Source organism: Lissotriton helveticus, chromosome 1_1 (assembly GCF_964261635.1).
Source record: "Lissotriton helveticus chromosome 1_1, aLisHel1.1, whole genome shotgun sequence".
NCBI lineage: Eukaryota > Metazoa > Chordata > Amphibia > Caudata > Salamandridae > Lissotriton > Lissotriton helveticus.
The window spans coordinates 421,853,348-421,874,638 of NC_136057.1; the positions used below are offsets into that span (position 1 = coordinate 421,853,348).

Below are 21,291 nucleotides of genomic sequence, written 5' to 3' on the forward strand. Positions count from 1 at the left end.
AAATGCAGTGTCTTGTGTACTAAACTGCTGTATGATGTGTGTAATGAAGGAATTCTTTGTTTGTGTGGTTACTTAAAACTATTACAAAATACAACGTAAAAAAAGGAATACTTTTGGGGTCGAAGAATAAATGTGTTCAGGACATTATTAAAATCGCTAAATATATATATATATATATATATATATATATATATATATGGCTGCTCCAAGTACTCCGTAGCAACTTACTACAAAAGACCAACACTCACGGTAGCGAGCTTCAGTTTTTATTAAGCTCACGGCGTTCAGACGCGTTTCGGCATTCGCCTTCGTCGGTGTTAACATGGCGCCGCCGAAACGGCCGTTTTTTATGTTCAAACATCAGCATTCATGGATACAGTAAAAGGAAAACCATGTCCGAATGTGGGCGCCATCTTGGAGTGGTATAATATCTCACCCCCATAATGGCAAAATATACAAAGTTCCATCAAACTCCTAAATGAGTTAGCGATCCTCCAACATTCATCAACATATCAAATATATTAAGTATGTTGAATACATTGCTTTCATAAAGCCCTGAATGGGCTACTGTCATTCCATACACAATATCCATGACTGTAAATAACCCTCGTGAAACTCCACATTCCCAAATTATCAAAACAGTTCATCCACAAAATACAGTTCATTTACAAATTACAGTTCATCTACAAATTGAATCCGTCTTATTAAATTAATTAGTTATCCCCTAAATGTACTGCCAATTCCTCATGAGAATTCAGACCTGCAGGTGTCTTGGTATTCAGATCGATGATATATCTGGACTCTAACCTTCTAAGAGTCGTCAATCTATCACCTCCCCCTAGGGTTCTGTGGTACATGGTCTAAACAGAAATACGTCAGAAGATTTCTGTCCCCATTGTGCCGATCTTTAAAGTGGCGAGCCACTGGATATGTAAGGTCCCCATTATTGATGGCTCTGGCATGCTCTAAAACCCTGATTTTAGCAGGATGAATGGTACTCCCTACATATTTCAATCCGCACGGGCACTGTAAACAGTATACTGTGTACGGAGTAGTACAGGTCAAAAATTTGTTTATCGTTCTAGGTTTCCTCAATCCTGGTACCTGGAACGTAGAAACTTTCTTGCTGCCAACACAGGCCTTGCCCTTTTTGCAGGGATGAAACCCCTTAAGGACATTCTCAAAAGCCTTTGTTTTTTTCTGTACATAGCTGTTTGTTACATTATCTCTGAGGGATCTTGCCTTGCGATAAGTTATAAGGGGTCTTTTCGGAATGTCTAGTCCGATTACTGGATCCATTTGTAGAAGTTTCCAGTGTCTGTTAAATATGTTTCTCAGTTTGGTGGCATCTTGTGAGAAGGTGGTGATCATTCTAAAATTATTAACTTTATCTTCCTCACCTCCTCTTTTGTTGCTCACCTTTAGGAGACTTTCTCTAGTAACAGTGTCTACTCTCCGCTTGGCACCTTCCAAGACCTGAGCGCTGTACCCTCGTTCTCGAAATCTGGCCATACTTTCAGACGCATATTTCTCATAGTCAATGCTCCTAGTGTTGTTTCTCTTAATTCGGAGCAATTCTCCATAGGGGATGCTATTCTTTAGTCTTGGAGGGTGTCCACTGTGAGCATGCAAAATGGAATTTCCCGCAGTGGGTTTCCGATATAATTTCGTGCATATTTTATTATCGACAACTGTTACTACCAAATCTAAGAAATTCACAGATGATTCACTGATGTCAGCTGTGAATTCCAGATTGTACGATTTTCTCCGTCCATAGATCTTTATCTGCTGCCCAGGCCACCTGCTCCTCCCACCAGCCCACAAATAAATTAGCGTAGCTGGGGGCGAAGCAGGTTCCCATCGCAGTCCCCGACAGTTGTTTAAAGTATTGACTCTCAAATAAAAAGATGTTATTGTGTAAACAGAATTTTAAGAATTCCACCAACATTGCATTGTGCTCAGTATATTTTGCTTCTCTGTTTCTCAGAAAATATTGTACCGCCTTTACTCCTTGCTGATGTGATATGCAGGTGTATAGACTGGTAATATCCATAGATATCAATACATCTCCTGGGCTGGTGGGAGGAGCAGGTGGCCTGGGCAGCAGATAAAGATCTATGGACGGAGAAAATCGTCACCTGGCATAGGTATATTGACGACCTCTTCGTTATATGGAGAGGGACAAAGGAGAGTGCTCTGGAGTATATAGGGGCTTTGAACCAGAATGAGTACAATCTGGAATTCACAGCTGACATCAGTGAATCATCTGTGAATTTCTTAGATTTGGTAGTAACAGTTGTCGATAATAAAATATGCACGAAATTATATCGGAAACCCACTGCGGGAAATTCCATTTTGCATGCTCACAGTGGACACCCTCCAAGACTAAAGAATAGCATCCCCTATGGAGAATTGCTCCGAATTAAGAGAAACAACACTAGGAGCATTGACTATGAGAAATATGCGGCTGAAAGAATGGCCAGATTTCGAGAACGAGGGTACAGCGCTCAGGTCTTGGAAGGTGCCAAGCGGAGAGTAGACACTGTTACTAGAGAAAGTCTCCTAAAGGTGAGCAACAAAAGAGGAGGTGAGGAAGATAAAGTTAATAATTTTAGAATGATCACCACCTTCTCACAAGATGCCACCAAACTGAGAAACATATTTAACAGACACTGGAAACTTCTACAAATGGATCCAGTAATCGGACTAGACATTCCGAAAAGACCCCTTATAACTTATCGCAAGGCAAGATCCCTCAGAGATAATGTAACAAACAGCTATGTACAGAAAAAAACAAAGGCTTTTGAGAATGTCCTTAAGGGGTTTCATCCCTGCAAAAAGTGCAAGGCCTGTGTTGGCAGCAAGAAAGTTTCTACGTTCCAGGTACCAGGATTGAGGAAACCTAGAACGATAAACAAATTTTTGACCTGTACTACTCCGTACACAGTATACTGTTTACAGTGCCCGTGCGGATTGAAATATGTAGGGAGTACCATTCATCCTGCTAAAATCAGGGTTTTAGAGCATGCCAGAGCCATCAATAATGGGGACCTTACATATCCAGTGGCTCGCCACTTTAAAGATCGGCACAATGGGGACAGAAATCTTCTGACGTATTTCTGTTTAGACCATGTACCACAGAACCCTAGGGGGGGTGATAGATTGACGACTCTTAGAAGGTTAGAGTCCAGATATATCATCGATCTGAATACCAAGACACCTGCAGGTCTGAATTCTCATGAGGAATTGGCAGTACATTTAGGGGATAACTAATTAATTTAATAAGACTGATTCAATTTGTAGATGAACTGTAATTTGTAAATGAACTGTATTTTGTGGATGAACTGTTTTGATAATTTGGGAATGTGGAGTTTCACGAGGGTTATTTACAGTCATGGATATTGTGTATGGAATGACAGTAGCCCATTCAGGGCTTTATGAAAGCAATGTATTCAACATACTTAATATATTTGATATGTTGATGAATGTTGGAGGATCGCTAACTCATTTAGGAGTTTGATGGAACTTTGTATATTTCGCCATTATGGGGGTGAGATATTATACCACTCCAAGATGGCGCCCACATTCGGACATTGTTGTCCTTTTACTGTATCCATGAATGCTGATGTTTGAACATAAAAAACGGCTGTTTCGGCGGCGCCATGTTAACACCGACGAAGGCGAATGCCGAAACGCGTCTGAACGCCGTGAGCTTAATAAAAACTGAAGCTCGCTACCGTGAGTGCTGGTCTTTTGTAGTAAGTTGCTACGGAGTACTTGGAGCAGCCATAGAGGCGGGGGCACCACCCGCTCAAGGGCACCCGCTCGTGAGTGCTGGGAGTTTGGTGCACAACACAGGAGCAAGATATATATATATATATATATATATATATATATATATATATATATATATATATATATATATATTACCTACTGGCGGTCGCCAGTAGGTATATATAGTTAGGATTTTTTCCCTATGGGATTTTTGAAAATTCTATGTGTAATAACTTTGGCGTTTGTGGACGGAATTGGCTGAAATTTTCTGGAAAATGGAACATTTTGTTTCTGAGCAGCCCTTGGAAATTTGGGGGGGTTTCGTCAAGGGGGGGCCGAGAAAAAAGGGGGGTCCCAAAACGTGTTTTTAACATTGAGTTTTCCATAGGGCGGTTGGCCTCACTTTTAGCCCGAACGGCTGAATGGATTTCCATGAAACTTGGCAAAATTGTAGGGACTGGTAGCCCGATGTGCCTTTTCTAGGTCTCAATATATGTGCTCCAGTGGATTTTGAGAAATTAACGTTTAAAAAAAGATATATATCTGTAAGCGCGCTCCGGGCAGCGCTCCGGTCCGCGGACCTTAAGCGTACCGGAACTTCGCGTAGCTAAGCTGATTGGCTCTCCGGTGTCTGTCAACATTCTAAACAGTCCGGAGCGGCCGCCATCTTGTCTCTCGGTAGGATTGAGAGACAAGAGGATACCAAAACAAAGGCGAAAATGACCATAAGGGGGCATACTAGATCCTCCCTGACCCCCTAGGTTTAATGTGGAGGTTTTAAAAGGGCCCCGCGGGGCAAAAAAAACAAAAACATTTTTTTGTTTTTTTTGCGTGGGGAGCGCCCGGTCCGCGAACCGGGAAGCGTTCTGGGCAGCGTACTGCAATGAAAAATGAATGATAGACTTTTCAAATGCTGTATGTTAATTGATTGTTGTTTTTGTTGATTATTTTTTATTTTCTTTATTTTTTAAGCATTTTTTTTAATGTGATTGTGTTTCATAATTTATTAAACTTTCTAACATTTCATTGTCAGAAATTTCATAATTATCATGGAATATACATTGTAGTCTCTGAGGGTGTAAAATGTCCTCATTTGCAAGGAGGTTATCTACTGCTTGTACACATTGCAGTAGTTCATTGTCCCAAGTTTCATCGAAAAATTCAATGTCAATTTGATCAATTGTATCAATCAATTCTTGGCTGCTCTCTTGCAGGTCCATTTCAAAAGAAACTTGGTTTTCGCCTTCCATTTTGCCTGAAATTTGGATTAAAAAAATATATATTAGTAGAGATAGGGCAATGTTGGGAATAATTTTAGATAGGCATTTTTTATCAGTGAATTTATCTTTGGGCAGTGTATAGTATCAGAGTGGAAGTAGGAATATAAAAAAGTGTATGTGATTTAACGTAAGTAAATTCATAATTATACAAGAGAAGCCTAACTCCATTCATAACTATAACAGAGAAGTCTCTCTAAATCTATAACTACTACAGAGGGATAGTATATATCTATCAGAAAAAGTTTACCATATTAACTTATAGTGCACAATATACTTCAGTTTTAAAAATAAAAACTTACCTTTAGAAAGAAGTTGAAGGAATTAGTGAAAATACTATTGAAATGTACAGCAAGAAGTAGTAGTCAAAATGGCTGTGTTTTCTTCTCTTCCTTTATATATATTCAGGTATATAACCAATGAAATGTCAGGTAAAAAAAAATAGAAAATGAAAGTAACATTTTCATTGGTTGTCAATTCCAACACTTCAGATGTGTTTTGTGAAGTAATTTACCTCAGGGTATTTAGAGAGGTCTACAGGCTAAACGACTAAATGGAATTCCAATCAAATTTGTGAAAATGGTAGGGATTGGTATGTAGTATGAGCTAATCTATATTTGGTGAAATTGTCTCCAGTGGCTTTTCTGTGAACTACTTTCCCACCGTTTTTGATGGTGCGCTTCCCAGAGAGCGACCCGGTACGCGAACCGTTGAGCGCCCCGGTTCGCGAACCTTAAGCGTAACGGGAGTCCACCATTTTGTGTTTCGGTCGAATTAAGATACAAGATGGAGGGCAAATAATGTTCAGAATGGGTAGAAGGGGGCACGGTAGACTTATCTTGACCCCCTAGGTTTTGTGAGGGTGGCTGAGGAGGCTTATATGTGCGGGAAAAAAAACATTTTTTTTAAAAATTTCGCGAGGTTAGCTCCCGGTTCGCGTACCGGGTAGCGCCCCGGGGAGCGTACTTTGTTGAAAATTTGTGAAAAATGTTAGAGTAAAATAATAATTGTGAGTGATTAGATGTAGGGTAGCTCTGAGAAGAGCTTTTGGGTTTATGGTACATTTAGGTACTTATAAGTAGGTACCAATGCACATTCTTAAATTCAGAGTGAAAACTCTGTTGCCCTCATCTGAGAAGTGAACTCCATCTCCTCTGTAGATATCTTGCATGTAGTAACGCAAGTTATTGTTGTACAGGGAGCCCATTCCATGGTCTCTCATGTAAGCTGAAACAGATTTGTTTACATGCTTCCTCGACTTCTCAATTTGTGGACAAAATTGGTTTGACCACCTCCATTTCTGTCTTTGGCATATATTTGAATATACCAAGGCAGTCTGAGGAAAAAGTGCCATCAATTGCTCAAAGGTGTCCTTTAAAAGCATTTCCAGACCTACCCCAGTCAAAGTGCCCAAGTCATTACCTCCACAGTGCACAATTAACAGGTCAGGTTTGGGCAAATGCATAAAGGTTTTCACCAATGGTATCAATTGGTGACATTTTAATCCTCTGTGGCCAAACCACTTAATTTCCACATCTTGTAAATTGAGGTTAGGTAAATTCCTGTTTTCAACGTACCTTTGAGCCCAGTGAATATAACTATGTCCAACAATCCAGACAGAAAACATGGTGAGAGAAGGTTCTCCTGCAGTCAGATGAAGTGTGGCAATGAAATGGCAGTTGAAAAAATGAGAGTTTAAAATGAAAAAAACTGTGGAGTTTCTGTGTTCATGAAGCAGTAACAGTGATTGGTGGATTTTGATTGCTGAAAACAGAAAGTTAGGGTGCACGGATGTGTTCTTTGAAAGATGTATTTTGAATGGTCAAAAAAAAATCATTAAATGAAAGAATGCACTGGATATGCAGGTGCACTGAGAGTTCAGAGTTCAATTGCAACAAAGTTGTGTGAACTTGCAAACACCAGAAGTCTTCCAATGAGGTGGTTGCCATGCAGAAAAGGCATGAAATGGCAGAGGGGGGAAGGGTTTTCATTTGAAAAAAAGTGAGGGAAGAGTTTTGATTGGGTGACATGAGAGATATGTGTGAAGATTTACAGCATTTCTGTGCTTTTGATAGCTGCAGACTCTGGAGTGCATACCTTTTGCTCTGCTGAAGACAAATTGGTGTGTTTCTGAGACTGTTTTCAAACTCAAAGTATTTGCTAAGGTGAGAAAATATTTCTTTAATTTAGATAGAGAATAGTGTGCTTTAAGGAGAAAATTATGAATTATGTGGCGCAAATTGCTTGTAAATATGATCCCACATGTGCATGGAAAATTTAGATTTTGAATGTTTGTTACATAGCCATGTTAAAAGTGATACAAACATGCTGCAAAGGCAATCAAAAAACGCTTTTATGTGTCTTAAGGACATTTTAAGTAATTTTCCCATGTGCAGTGTTTTGAAATTATGATTTGAAAATAGTTTTTGGGGAAAAGGAATTGTTTTTAAATTTATGACAATGACATAATGGTGTATGCTTCTTTATACGGCAATTGACTGTCCCTGATGTTATTTTTCCCACTTTAATGTAAGACTTTTCTCTGTGGCGCAAGTTGCTTGTAAATATGCTCCGACCTGTGCATGGGAAATTTAGATTTTAAATGTTTGTGGTTACATAGCCATGTTAAAAGTGACCCAACCATGCTGGAAAGGCAATAAAAAAACACTTTCATGTGTCTTAAGGACATTTTAAGTAATTTCCCTGTGGGCAGTGTTTTCAAATTATGAATTGAAAATCGTTTTTGAGGTAAAGGAATGTTGTTAAAATTTATGTGCGCCATATGCCCACAAATTTCGTTTTCAGGGGTGCAGCAGGGTGTTCTTGAGACACCCCTGCACCTTTGGAAAAATTCCTAATTTGCGATGAGCTAATTGCTAATCGCAAATTGCACCTTCATTCCTATGGGCCTCCTGCTCCATGGAAATGAATGGGTAATTTGCAATTAGCAATTTGCTCATCGCAAATTAGGAATGGTAAAGAATCGCTATTTATTCCTTAAAATTAGCTATTTTGGAAATGCAAAATAGTTATATGATACATATGGCGGTTAATGTCTAACAAGATAAGAAGCTTAGGGATACATTTATGATGACTGGCGCAATGAAGTGGACATCACTTACTTCATTGGTAGAGCTTTACATGTATTATGTCCTCTGTATTCTTCATCAAGCGTAACTTTAATCTGCAATCCTGAGTAGGCCTCACCTTAAACAAACCTCTGGATAGGCCACACCTTATCGTCATCCTGAATTAATCATTTAAAAAGCTAAAGACAGATTTATGATAGGTGTATGCCTCTTTTGTGCCACTTACAAAACACTGTCCACGGGGAAATGACTTAAAATGTCCTTAAGACACATGAATGTGTTTTTTTAAAGCGTTTGCAATTTTTTGGGGTGACTTTTAACATGGCTATGTGACTCAAACAGTCAAAATCTAAATTCACCATGCACAGGTGGGAGCATATTTACAAGGAATGTGCTCTATGGGGAAAGGTCTTATAATGTAATATGGGAAAAATGACATCAGAGACACTGAAATGCCTTATAGAGAAGCATACACCATTATGTCCTTGTCATACATTTTTAACCATTACTTTTCCCCAAAAACGATTTTCAAATCATAATTTGAAAACACTGCACATGTGGAAATTACTTAAAATATCCTTAATTCAAAATTTGCTATTCCTTATTTTGCGATTGCACTGAAGGATTTGCAAATTTTGCGATTCCTTAAATGCAATGTATCAAACAAAAAATATGTAAAAAATGATATTAAGGATTTGGAAACTACCACCAACTTCTAGTTTGTGGTAATTTGCGAATTCTTTTCAAAAAGCATTTTTTTCTAAAAAACAAAAGGTCCCATATGACGCCCATACATGCCCTTAGGGCATGTATGTGTGCCATATGCCCCCAAATTTCTTTTTCAGGGGTGCAGCAGGGTGTTCTTGAGATACCCCTGCACGCTTGAAAAAATTCCTATTTTGTAATGAGCTAATTGCTAATCGCAAATTGCAACCTTCATTCCTATGAGCCTCCTAGGCCATGGAAATGAATGGGTAATTTGCAATTAGCAATTTGCTCATTGCAAATTATGAATGGTAAAGAATTGCTATTCATTCCTTAAAATTTGCTATTTAGGAAATGCAAAATAGTTTGATGGTACATATGGTGGTTCATCTGTAACAAGATAAGAAGCTTAGGGATACATTTATGATGACTGGCGCAATAAAGTGGACATTACTTACTTCATTGGTAGGCCTTTACATGTATTATCTCCTCTGTATTCTTCATCGAGCGTAACTTTAATCTGCAATCCTGAGTAGGCCTCAACTTAAACAAACCTTTGGATAGGCCACACCTTATTGTCATCCTGGATTAATCATTTAAAATGCTAGGGACAGATTTATGATAGGTGTATGCCTCTTTTGTGTCACTGTGCGTCACTTTTATGATGCAGCGGCGGTGTTAATTTGCAATTAGCAATTTGCTCATTGCAAATTAGGAATGGTAAAGAATTGCTATTTATTCCTTAAAATTTGCTATTTAGGAAATGCAAAATAGTTTGATGGTACATATGGTGGTTCATCTGTAACAAGATAAGAAGCTTAGGGATACATTTATGATGACTGGCGCAATAAAGTGGACATTACTTACTTCATTGGTAGGCCTTTACATGTATTATCTCCTCTGTATTCTTCATCAAGCGTAACTTTAATCTGCAATCCTGAGTAGGCCTCACCTTAAACAAACCTCTGGATAGGCCACACCTTATCGTCATCCTGGATTAATCATTTAAAATGCTAGGGACAGATTTATGATAGGTGTATGCCTCTTTTGTGCCACTGTGCGTCACTTTTATGATGCAGCGGCGGTGCAAAAGATTTGGTATGAGGCGACAAAATTACAAATTGATGCATTTAGGCAGATGTGTCATGGTGTAAAAAAAACGTACCACATGAAACCAATGCAGCAGTGATGCAAAAGATGCACCATGTCGCAAGACAGGCCTCACTTGGGGCCATATGTATCAAGCTAATTAGCATTCGCAAAGATCAAAATTCTACGAATTTCGGCCTTTGCAAATGTAAATTAGACAAATGGTATGTATCAAACAAGTTTGATGCAAAATAAGGAGTAGCAAAATTTGCTATTCCTTATTTTGCAATTGCACTGAAGGATTTGCAAATTTTTTGACTACTTAAATGCAATGTATCAAACAAAAAATATGTAAAAATGACATTAAGGATTTGGAAACTATTGTGGTAAATTGGTGGTAATTTGTGAATTCTTTTCAAAAAGCTTTTTTTTAAAAAAACAAAAGGTCCCATATGACGCCAACACATGCCCTTAGGGCATGTATGTGTGCCATATGCCCCCAAATTTCTTTTTCAGGGGTGCAGCAGGGTGTTCTTGAGACACCCCTGCACCCTTGGAAAAATTCCTAATTTGTGATGAGCAAATTGCTAATCGCAAATTAAACCTTCATTCCTATGAGCCTCCTAGCCCATGGAAATGAATGGGTAACTTGCAATTAGCAATTTGCTCATTGCAAATTAGGAATGGTAAAGAATCGCTATTTATTCCTTAAAATTCGCTATTTAGAAAATGCAAAATATTTTGATGATACATATGGCAGTTCATCTCTAACAAGATAAGAAGCTTAGGGATAGATTTATGATGACTGGCGCATCACTAGGGATGTGCCAGTCATCCTGCGCCGCTGTTCCGCCACCCATGGTGTGCTGCATTTACAATGCGGCGCAGCATGGGGCAAAAATAGCACAGATACGTGACACATCTGTGCCGTTAAGGTGGCGCATTGCTGGAGTTGTATCGCAAGTGCGATGCAGCTCCAGCAACGCTCAGGGGTGCACCATCTCCACAATGTTGCGTCAAGACCTATGCCTGCTTCAAGCAGGCGCAGGGTTTTGACGCAGGTTTCTCCTATCTGATTGTAAATGCGGCACACCATGGGTGGCAGAGCAGTGGTGCACGCTAACTGGTGCATGCCTGGGGATGTGCCATTTAACATAAATCTGCCCCTTTACATTTAAGTATGTGCAGGGGACACAGAGTCGGTGAGGCTTATCCAAGGTTAAGAAGAGATGAGTCCTGTTCAGTGAAAAATTAGACATAGGCTTCACCTGTTCAGCATCGCTGGATATGGCTAAATAATAGCTGCAAAATGTTACTCTTGTTAAACAATTTTACTATTATAATCTCTGAGATTTGTCTCTTACTCTGCAACATCTCATTGTTGTTATCTTTCTTTAAATATAAAGACAACCTCAACATGAGCGACAATCTGCAATCAGTTGATTTTGACCTCATCATTGAACTTGTAATTGAAACATCAGTGGATGTTGATCCCTTGGATGATTTAAATCCTGAGGATGAAGAAGAGCGTGATGAGGATGCAGATTTGTCCGAATTATATGACATAGGATGGGAAGCTGACCTGCTTGAGCCTATGGAAATATAAACATTTATTTTTAAAATTTATAATTAATAAAAAGTAAAAAGGTAAACCGTTTAATTTAAAAATAAAGACACCTTCAAAAGCAGGTTATGTGTAGTGTCTTCAATAAAATATTAAAATATGCTCATAAAATTAGATCAGATTCACATATAAAATAGCATAGGTAACATAAATATAAATGTCATTTCTTTTCTGGTATTTCTGTATTGTAAATTTGCAAGGACTAAAAAATCTTTTATTTAAAATGTCAAGTAGTGTGTTAAGTTTTTGATCACTGTTATTGTTTTACTGTTTGGTAATACTGGTTAATAACATTTTTTATTATATTTTACCACAGATTCAACTGCAGATCATTTCAAGATTTCACCATGCCTACAATAGAAAGACAGAGAAAGGCTGCAAAACGTCAAAGACAGCAGGTGAAAAAAAATGAGCAGCAGTCCTCTAACAAAAAGATTTGTCAAGTCACGAAGAAAGCACCGGGTAAGACCACAAAATATTTCATAAGAAATATGTGTCGTAAAAAAAATATTACTACAGAAAATGTTTCAGTCCATAAAACGAGAAGGAATTCAAATGGAAAGGAAAGGCCAATGAAAAATGTTACTGCTAGAGCAAGAGATAACTCTGTGCATGATAGTAGAAGGAAACAACAGTTTAGGGAGATTCGTAAACGAATGTTCCGCAACAGGATAATTGGCAATTTGTTAAAAAATATTAAGAAAGGTCAACAGAAACTGGTTTTTTATAAGAGAAAAAAAAAATTGAGAAAGTTATTGATCAGGCATTTGAAATTAAACGTAAGTTATTTATTTTGATAATCAATAGAATTAGGAAGCTAAACAAGGCAATTTATGATTTCAAAAGAAATAGTAGATGGAAGAGAATAGTTAATCGTAGTAATTTTTGTGAAGTTTTTTCTGGAGAATGGATGCATAGTTCAAGCTGTGAGGCATTTTTTAATGAGGAGAGTTATTTCCAGGATAATGATTTGGTGCATGCAGTTGACACCAGTGGTCGTGCTTATGAAGTGAAAGATGGTTGTCCAGTTGAAAAAGAAAAACTTGTGACAACAGAGGCAGAAGAGGTGTTAGGTAATGAGGTTTTAAGAAGACATAATAAGGGTCCTGTGTACACCTGGAAGTGTAGTAGTATTTGCAGTGTGCGACAGGGTTCCATCAATTTGCTTTGTGATTTTGTACGGTCATTTAATAAGAAAAGTTTGAAGCAGAAAATAAGGTTGTTGCAAGAATTAGATCCTTGCAAAGTAAGAGAAGTGACAGGTTTGCATGGTCATTCACTGGCTTGTCTTTCCAGGAGAGTATGCCAGAGTGTTTTTCATCATTTCAGGATGCTAGCAGTGCATCATAATAAAGTGAGGAAATTAGTTAGAATGTTGTATTATGCTAAGAGTCCAGCAATTATGCTTAAACAATTATGCGCTGCTCTTTTGCATGGTTCTGAAATAGATGTGAAGAATATATGTGAAGAAATTGAGTTTTGTTACTTTGGAAGTAAAGAGGAGAATGTTGAAATTGAGCAAGAAGAAGAGGGTCATGTGGAAGATAGTGTACAGGTTTCCAGTACAGATAATTTCCAGAGGGAAATTGCGACGTTTGAGGTGAAATCAAGTGAGAGGCCTAATTTCACTTGTGTGTGTTGTCGACGCACTTATTATAAGAATCAGACTAAGTTAGTGGATTTATATGCAAAAAGTGAAAGGGAAAATAATAGTGAATGGAAGGATTTCGCAACATACTTGATGGTAGAAAATTGTTTTGATTTGGGATTGGATCAACGTGTGTGTAGTTATTGTTGTTGCAAATTAAATCAAAACCAGATGCCTGCTAGAGCAGTTCATAATAATCTGGAATTGGTTGAGATTCCTTCTGAATTGAAGGATTTAAATACTTATGAATCTATTTTGATTCAAAGTATCCATCCCTTTCAGGCTATTGTAAGAATGGAGCCAAAGACAGGGAAATTGCCTCCATCAGATTTACAGAGAGGATTAAAGGGAAGAGTTGTTTATTTGCCTCTAGATTTGAAGAAAAACATTAACACAATTGGAGTAGAAAAAGTGGAAGAGGAACCTCTGGTTATCTTAGTTAATGGGGTTCCGACAAAGAATAAGAAAATATGGCAAGATTTAGTAGATGTTAGGAAAGTCAAAAGGGCAACATTGTATTTGAAAAAATATAATAAATACTATAAAAATGTATATGTTGCAGAAGAGGAAGTAAGTGAGGAAGAGGATAGCGATTTGTGTGCTGGTCAAATTGAGAAAGTAGAACCCTGTACTAGTGAAGAAATATATGAACATTATAGTGTTCATCCTTTGCATTCCAAGGAAGTCATGGGGAATGCTATTGAGTTGTTTCAAATGAAACAAGCCAAAGGGAGTCCCATTAGTGTTTGGGAGGAAAGTTTGGAAGCTCGGTGTTTCCCACAGCTTTTTCCAACAGGTCAGGGAGGAAGATATGATGAGCGACCTCATCAAATTCCTGCTTCTGAATACCGGACTTTGCGATTGTATGCAGGAGATGCTAGGTTTCGACAATGCATTCCTTATTTGTTTCATCTCCTGTTTGAAAGCGATCTGTCTGGACTGTCATATGCAGTGAACCACATCTTGAAAAGTGGTATACACATGCAAAACATCTCGGCAAGTGACTTTATGGATAAAGTCAATGTCCAAGACAGTATTTTAGATTCTCACCTGATTAATCTCATGGCGTGTCAGCGTGGTACTAATGAGTACTGGTACCGTCGTCATGGTGATTTAAAATGTATGCTGAGGAACTTAGGTACTCCCACATGGTTCCTCACTCTGAGCTGTGCCGAGTATGGCTGGGAAGACTTACTTGAATTTCTACGAGAGGCAAATGCTAACGTAGATAACATCGAATTCAAGACACCCAGAGAACTGTGCTCTTTGGATCCAGTCAATGTATGTAGGTACTTCAATCATAGATTTGAAGCTATGATGTCTTTCATCATGAATAAGAAGAATCCACCTCTTGGAGAGGTGTTGGATTTCTTCTGGAGAAAGGAGTACCAAGCAAGAGGTGCTCCTCATATACATATGTTGCTGTGGATCAAGGATGCACCTAAATTTGGAACGGATCCAGAAGACTCAGTGATGAGTTTCATCCAACAGTATTCTACGTGTGCTGTTCCAAACGCAAAGGAGAAGAAAAGCCTAAGAGAAAAAGTTCTGCGTTTCCAAAGCCATCGATGTGGAAAGTACTGCCGTCGTAAATTCCGAAACAAGGACAAGTTCTACACTAAATGTCGTTTCGGCTTTCCACGACCGGTGATTTCTAAAGGAAGAGTAAACAGTTTGATGTCTTCGCTGCGACACAATGTCATGAAGAAATCACCTAAAAACACTTACAATTTGAAGAGGAACGAAGAGTCCAAGTACATCAACGACTACAACCCGGTGATTTTGTCCATGTGGAATGCTAACATGGATATACAGTTTGTGGCTGATAACTGTATGGCTGTGGCTCGGTATGTGACGTCTTACATCACCAAAAAAGAGAAGACAGAATTGAAGGATATGTGGGAGGACATTTCCCATGAAAAGAGCCTCAGCAAGAAGTTGTACAGTTTCAGTCTGAAGATGTTGTCGCATCGAGAAATCGGAGCGTACGAATGTTCTGACCGGTTGTCTTCAGCAAGTCTCTATGCCAAGTCCAGGAGTATCGTTTGGGCGAGTCTTGGTCTTGCAGCAACGCGTAATCGAGTTCTCAAACCTGTGCGGGAAATTGAGTATTTGGCGGAAAAGGAGCCAAACAGTACCGACATTTTGAAGACAAACATGTTGGATACATATTATCCAAATCGAAGCAGTCACCTCGAGAATGCTTGTCTGTATGAGGTTCTGCAAAATTACATATTCAAGAGGAACATCAAAGAAGATACTGAGAAAGGAGTGTATGCTGTAATAGGAAGTGAGGGATGTCTGGTCAAGCAAAGAAAATGCCACTTGGTAAACCATCGAAAATTGAGTGGCGAATCTCCTGAAAAAAAGGAGTTTTTCTATTTAGCACTTTTGCAACTTTTCAAGCCTTGGCGTGCAGAAGAGGAACTGCTTGGAGATTGCCTCTGTTACGAAGACTCTTTCAATGCCGCCAAGGAGACCATAGAATGTCCTGCTTTTCCCAAATATGTAGAAATGTTGAATGCGGAAATTGAGCAGGAAGCAACGATTGCAGCCGAGATTGCCAGAGACAGTTCTCAGGACAGTCAGAGTTCTGCTTCATTGAGTCAGGATCCACTAGGAGGACCTGTTATTGAAAATGAAGCTGCCACTGCTATGAATGAAGTGGAAAGAGCCATGGCACATGCTCAAGAGGATGCGGTTAACTTAGAAGAGTTGGAAAGACAACTCAACGTTGAGCAGAGGAAAATATATGACGAAGTTACCATGCAAATTGATCATGGATTAAATCATGATAATAAAGAGTGCTCATGTACGTCGTTGAAGCCTGTCCGACTGTACGTGAGTGGAGAAGCGGGAACTGGAAAAAGTTTCCTCATTAAAGCAATTTCATGCTATTTGCAGGAAAGGACAGAGTCATCACTGTCTTGTGTTGTCACTGCTCCACCTGGACTGGCAGCACATAATATTAAAGGGATTACTTTACATCGTTTACTGATGCTGCCAGTGGAGCATGACAACAAATTACAATATCACAAGCTATCTGGAGATGCTTGTTTTGAAGTTTCAAGAATCTTGAGGAAAATGAAACTTCTTATCATTGACGAAGTAAGCATGGTTTCCAATGTCATGCTTGCCTTTGTGCATTTGAGGATGCAAGAAGTTCTCAAAACAGAGTATGATGTGTTATTTGGTGGCAAACACATCATTGTTTTCGGAGATCTTCTGCAGCTGACACCAGTGAAAGGGCAACCTGTGTTCAAAATGCTCACGCATGAAGATACCAGGAAGTGCCTAGGCAGCATTGGCAACGTCAATATATGGTTAAACTTCAATTATGCTGAACTGCATGAAAATATGCGTCAGGCGAAGGATGAAGTTTACAAGACTATTCTACAAGATGTTAGAATTGGAAAAGTGACCGAGCATGGGAAAGAAGCTTTACATGCACGATTACTGTCAAATTTATATCCAGAACAAGATGTTGTGCCTGAGAATATTTTTCAGAAAATTACTGAGAAGAAATCTGGAATATGTTTGATGCCAACTCTTGCAGAATGTGCCAAATTTAACAACAAAATGTTGCATTTAGAAAAGCAAGAGATTGTGAAACTGGAAGCTATTGATAGAGTAGAGCATATGGGATCAACAATTATTTTGTCTGAGAATCTGAAAACAAAATTGGATTCATTAGAGAAGAGTATATCTAAAACTGCAGGTTTTGAAAAGACTCTGAATGTGTGCTTGAACTGCCGTATAATTTTAAGAAGGAATTTACATGTTGAAAGAGGTCTGGTAAATGGATCAATGGGTAATGTTGTTGATTTTGTGAAATACAGAAATAGAGATGGAATTGAATTTTTAAAAATTAAATTTGATGGCATTGAGGAAGTACAGCTAATTGGTCGTTGTTCTGCTAGATTTTTGCTTGTAAAAGACTTATATGTTCGCCGTAAGCAGTTTCCTGTTTGCTTGGCATATGCGGTGACAATCCATAAATCGCAAGGTTTAAGTGTAGACAGTGCATTGGTGAATATTGGCAGTTCTGTGTTCAAGGAGGGTATGGCATATGTGGCATTGTCACGAGTTAGAACTTTATCGGGATTGTACTTGATTGAGTGTGATGTCACAAACATTTGTGCGGATCTAGATTGTGTTAAGGAATACAATAGGTTAAGAAGAGAGTATGCGCCACATTTGCCTCAGTATCCTTTGTTTGAGAAACGTGTGGTAGGCCGGAAACGAAGAAATGAGAACAATACTGGGGAGGTTGTAGCAAAAAGACAAAAAGTCAATGAACCTAAAATTACAAGCAGAAACAAAAAGGATTCTGTTGAAGATGTTGTTGGTTTTCAGTTTGAAAACAGTTCTGGTGTCAACTGCTATGCTAATGTAGTGGTTAATGTTTTGTTTTCTCTAAAAAATGTAAAAGAAGAGATTGTGGTCAATTCTGATCAAAGATTTTGCAGTTTGTTAAATTCTGTGTTAGAGAAATGTAGCACTGATAGAAGAAACATAGAAAGTGTGTCTGAAATTCGAAATCTGTTAGACAGATGTTCAGGCCAAACACAATTCTCTCAAAATATTCAGCAAGATTGTCAGGAGTTTTTAATGTATATGCTTGATGTATTGCATGCTGAAGGTGTAGATGTAGATCACCTGTTTGGGCTTTCTTATCAATGGCAGCATGACTGCGAGAACTGTATGGTATCAAGTACTACTAGTGTAGACTCAGAAAGATTTATATATTTAACTTTGCCAGACAGTAAATCAGTCTCCTTTAATAAGCTAGTAAAAGCAGCTGATCACAACATGGAGTGTAGCCAATGTAAATCTGAAATGATGTCCACATTATTTATACGAACATATGGCCAGTATGTCATTTTAATGTTCCAACGATGTAGGCCTGATGGAACAAAATTGACAACTTTAATTAAAAATTTTGTAGCTTCGCAGTTGTCAATATCAGGAAGGACTTTTGTAACTGCAGCAATTATATATCATGACGGCCCTTCAATAACATCAGGACATTGCACAGCTTATTTAAAGTCTAGAAATGGCTGGTCATTCTGCAATGATTCTGTTTTAATTTAAAAAAAAAAATTGCCGTATGACCTTAAACTCTTACCTGGTGTTTTTAAAACCAAAATTTTAGGGAAATAATCTCGGGATGTGCTCTGTGGAATTTCAAGAAGTTCTAATGGCTCCTACACAATTTGGCCTTGAGGATAAGTGTAGTTCAGAGACATAACTTCTAACCATAGGACTGGACGTCATGAAGAAATACGTGCACTTTCAATGAGTTCAGAAAAACTGTTTCTTTTTATAAGCTAATTGAAGCAGCCAATCAAAACATGGAGTAGAGGGAATGTAAGTCTGCAATGCTGTCTACTGTTTTACATTGCTTTGTGATTAAAAGTGATGTAGAGAATTAAATAATTGTAGTAGTCATAGAGGTAGTGTAAGTCTGCTTCATAGTAAGCAGTATCAGTGTCATAGGAAATGTAGAACATGACTGAGCAAGAAGGGGAAGATATTACTATTCCAGGATTGTGAAAATGATCTTCAACATTTTAATTCTGAAAGTTGCGGAAATGCCAAATGACGGGATTGGCTTACAGGAAATTCAAGAGTTATAAATGGCTCTGACCAGATTTGGCCTTGTGGAAAATTGTGGTAGAGAGCAAGAAGTCATTTATTGCATGTAACGTGTTTTTAAAAACGATGGAGATTTTCTTTCAGAAAGTGGCGGGCTGAAAGTAATAACAGCACAAAAGAGTGTAAGCTGTTCATAGGACATCCTTGGACGTCATGGAAAGTAAGTTAACTTTAAGGAGTTCTGAATTTTGATTTCTGATGTTGTATGGGTTTTTTAAACACAATCATTTTGATTGTGTTTTTTTTTCCCCGCTGTTACATGATGAATACCTTCAAGTCACTGTTTTTAGTGAAATTTGATACATTCTGAGAACAGCAAAAATAAACCATTTAACATGTATAATTAATTCTGTACTGTTTGCATTTATGATGTACATGTAGAACTGTGTAGGAGGCATGGAGAAGGTGAGGCTTCTGTAAGTGTCAAAGGTGTTGCATACAGTGCTGCACTTCTGCGTATTCTTTCATATGCTAGACTACATCTGCACAATGAGATACCTAAGCAAAGGAAACACAAGTGATGTGATTGTGAAATGAGCAAAATAAATTGCACGTATTTCAATTACATCACCTGTGTTTCCTATCATTACGAATCACATTGTGCAGATCAAGTTTAGGTCTGTCCAGGGAAACATAGGAGGTTTGTACTTTGTTGAAGAGTGCAGTGGACATGACTCACTTCATTGGTAGACTTTCACAGATATTATCTCCTCTGTACACTTCAACAAGTGTAAATCTCATCTTGAACTCTGAGTAGGCCTCACCTCAAACAAACCTCTGGATAGGAGACATGTTATTGGCATCCTGAAGCGACACTTTTCTGAAACAAGAGCAATGCAAAAGATGCACCATGTTTTAAGATAGGCCTCACTTCATCTGCATCAAGATACTGTTAGTTTAAAATGTATATCTTTAGGACTGTGTAGGGGGCCTGGAGAAGCAGAAGCTTCTGTCAGTGTCAAAGTTGTTGAAAAACTATTTGTCCTTCAATCTTTTCCCTTGTCTTTTGTAATTTTTAAATACATGTTTTAATATTTTTCAAATGTTGGTTCTCTCTTTCACAGATTGAAAGTATAAAAACAAAAAGTGAGTAATTTAACGGCAATTATAAGGTAAATATTTTGTACTCTTTTCGTTACATTTCTATCACATTCACCTACTATTAGTTCCACTGCTTCATTTCTTTAACCCTCAGTTTCCTGCCTTTGCTACTTTCCTCATTCCTTTCTCTATTACCTACTTACTCAACTCCTTCCACTCTTTTTCTCAGTCCCTCTCTTCTCATAGTTCCTCAGTCTTGTTCACTCACTCCGTCTCTATTACTCTTAGTGTCTGTGAATTACTTTCCCACCTTTTTTTTGGACCGCTTCCCGGGAAGCGGCCCGGTTCGCAAACCAGCAGCGTTACGGGAGTCCACCATTTTGTGTTTCGGTCGAATCAAGATACAAGATGGAGGGCAAATAATGTTCAGAATGGGTAGAAGGGGGCACGGTAGATGTATCTTGACCCCCTTGGTTTTCTGAGGGTGGCTGAGGAGGACCATAGTTCTTCACTCTTGTTCACTCTCTCTGTTTCTATTAATGTCACTGTTTCTGACTGATCAAAAAAAATTTTTTAAAAAAAGAACAGTAACTATAAGGGAAGGAAACAGACAGTTATGTTAAAAGAAAGACAGCTATAGGGAGTAAACTAAGGATACTGTTACCCGCAATCCACTGCTGATGATGTTACTGACCATGTCATGAATGATGTAATATGTGACATCATCAGCAGTGGATTGTGGGTAACAGTATCTCTTGTTTACTCCCTAGAGCTGTCTTTCTTTTCACATAACTGTCTGTTTCCTTCCCTTATACTTACTGTTCTTTTTTTAAAAAATAATTTTTTTGGTTAGCTTCCGGTTCGCGTACCGGGTAGCGCTCCGGGGAGCGAACTAAAAGAAATAGAGGTTGGCAGAGTTCCAAATATTCTACCAATTTTTTTATAACGGGGAGGTAGTTCTGAAAAGAACTTTTTTTTTAATTTTTTTGTTGTTTTATATTTTTTTTAGTATTTTTTGAACATGTTTTTTACTTTTTTTGTATTTTCTGAACGTTTTTATATTTTTTTTGGTTTTTTTTGGGGGGGGGGAAACGAAAATGATCCATTGTAAAGGGCTCAACAGGAGCAACAAAAAAAAAAGAATTTATTTTTTGGGGCGTTTCGGGCAAACATGATTTTCAATAGCTCTCATAATCAAAATGATGCTACTTTCCCTGTAGCAAATGAATTGGTTGCAGTGCACGCACACTTGCTTCACTTCCCCAAACAACATTTGAATGTTTGGGATCATCTCCCTCGCCTCTGGTCCCGACACTTCTGGAACAACCGATCTTCTTGCCATCGCAGGGGGATTTTGTTGCTCATCACGTAGCTGGGCAGCACTAT

The 21,291-nt window shown here is 38.3% G+C and overlaps 1 protein-coding gene across 2 annotated transcripts in view; it reads left to right on the forward strand.

Annotated features, from left to right (window-relative positions):
• The window catches only part of LOC144810444 (uncharacterized), a 538,113-nt gene that overhangs the window by 238,166 nt on the left and 278,656 nt on the right, over positions 1 to 21,291 (forward strand). The window lies entirely within an intron of this gene.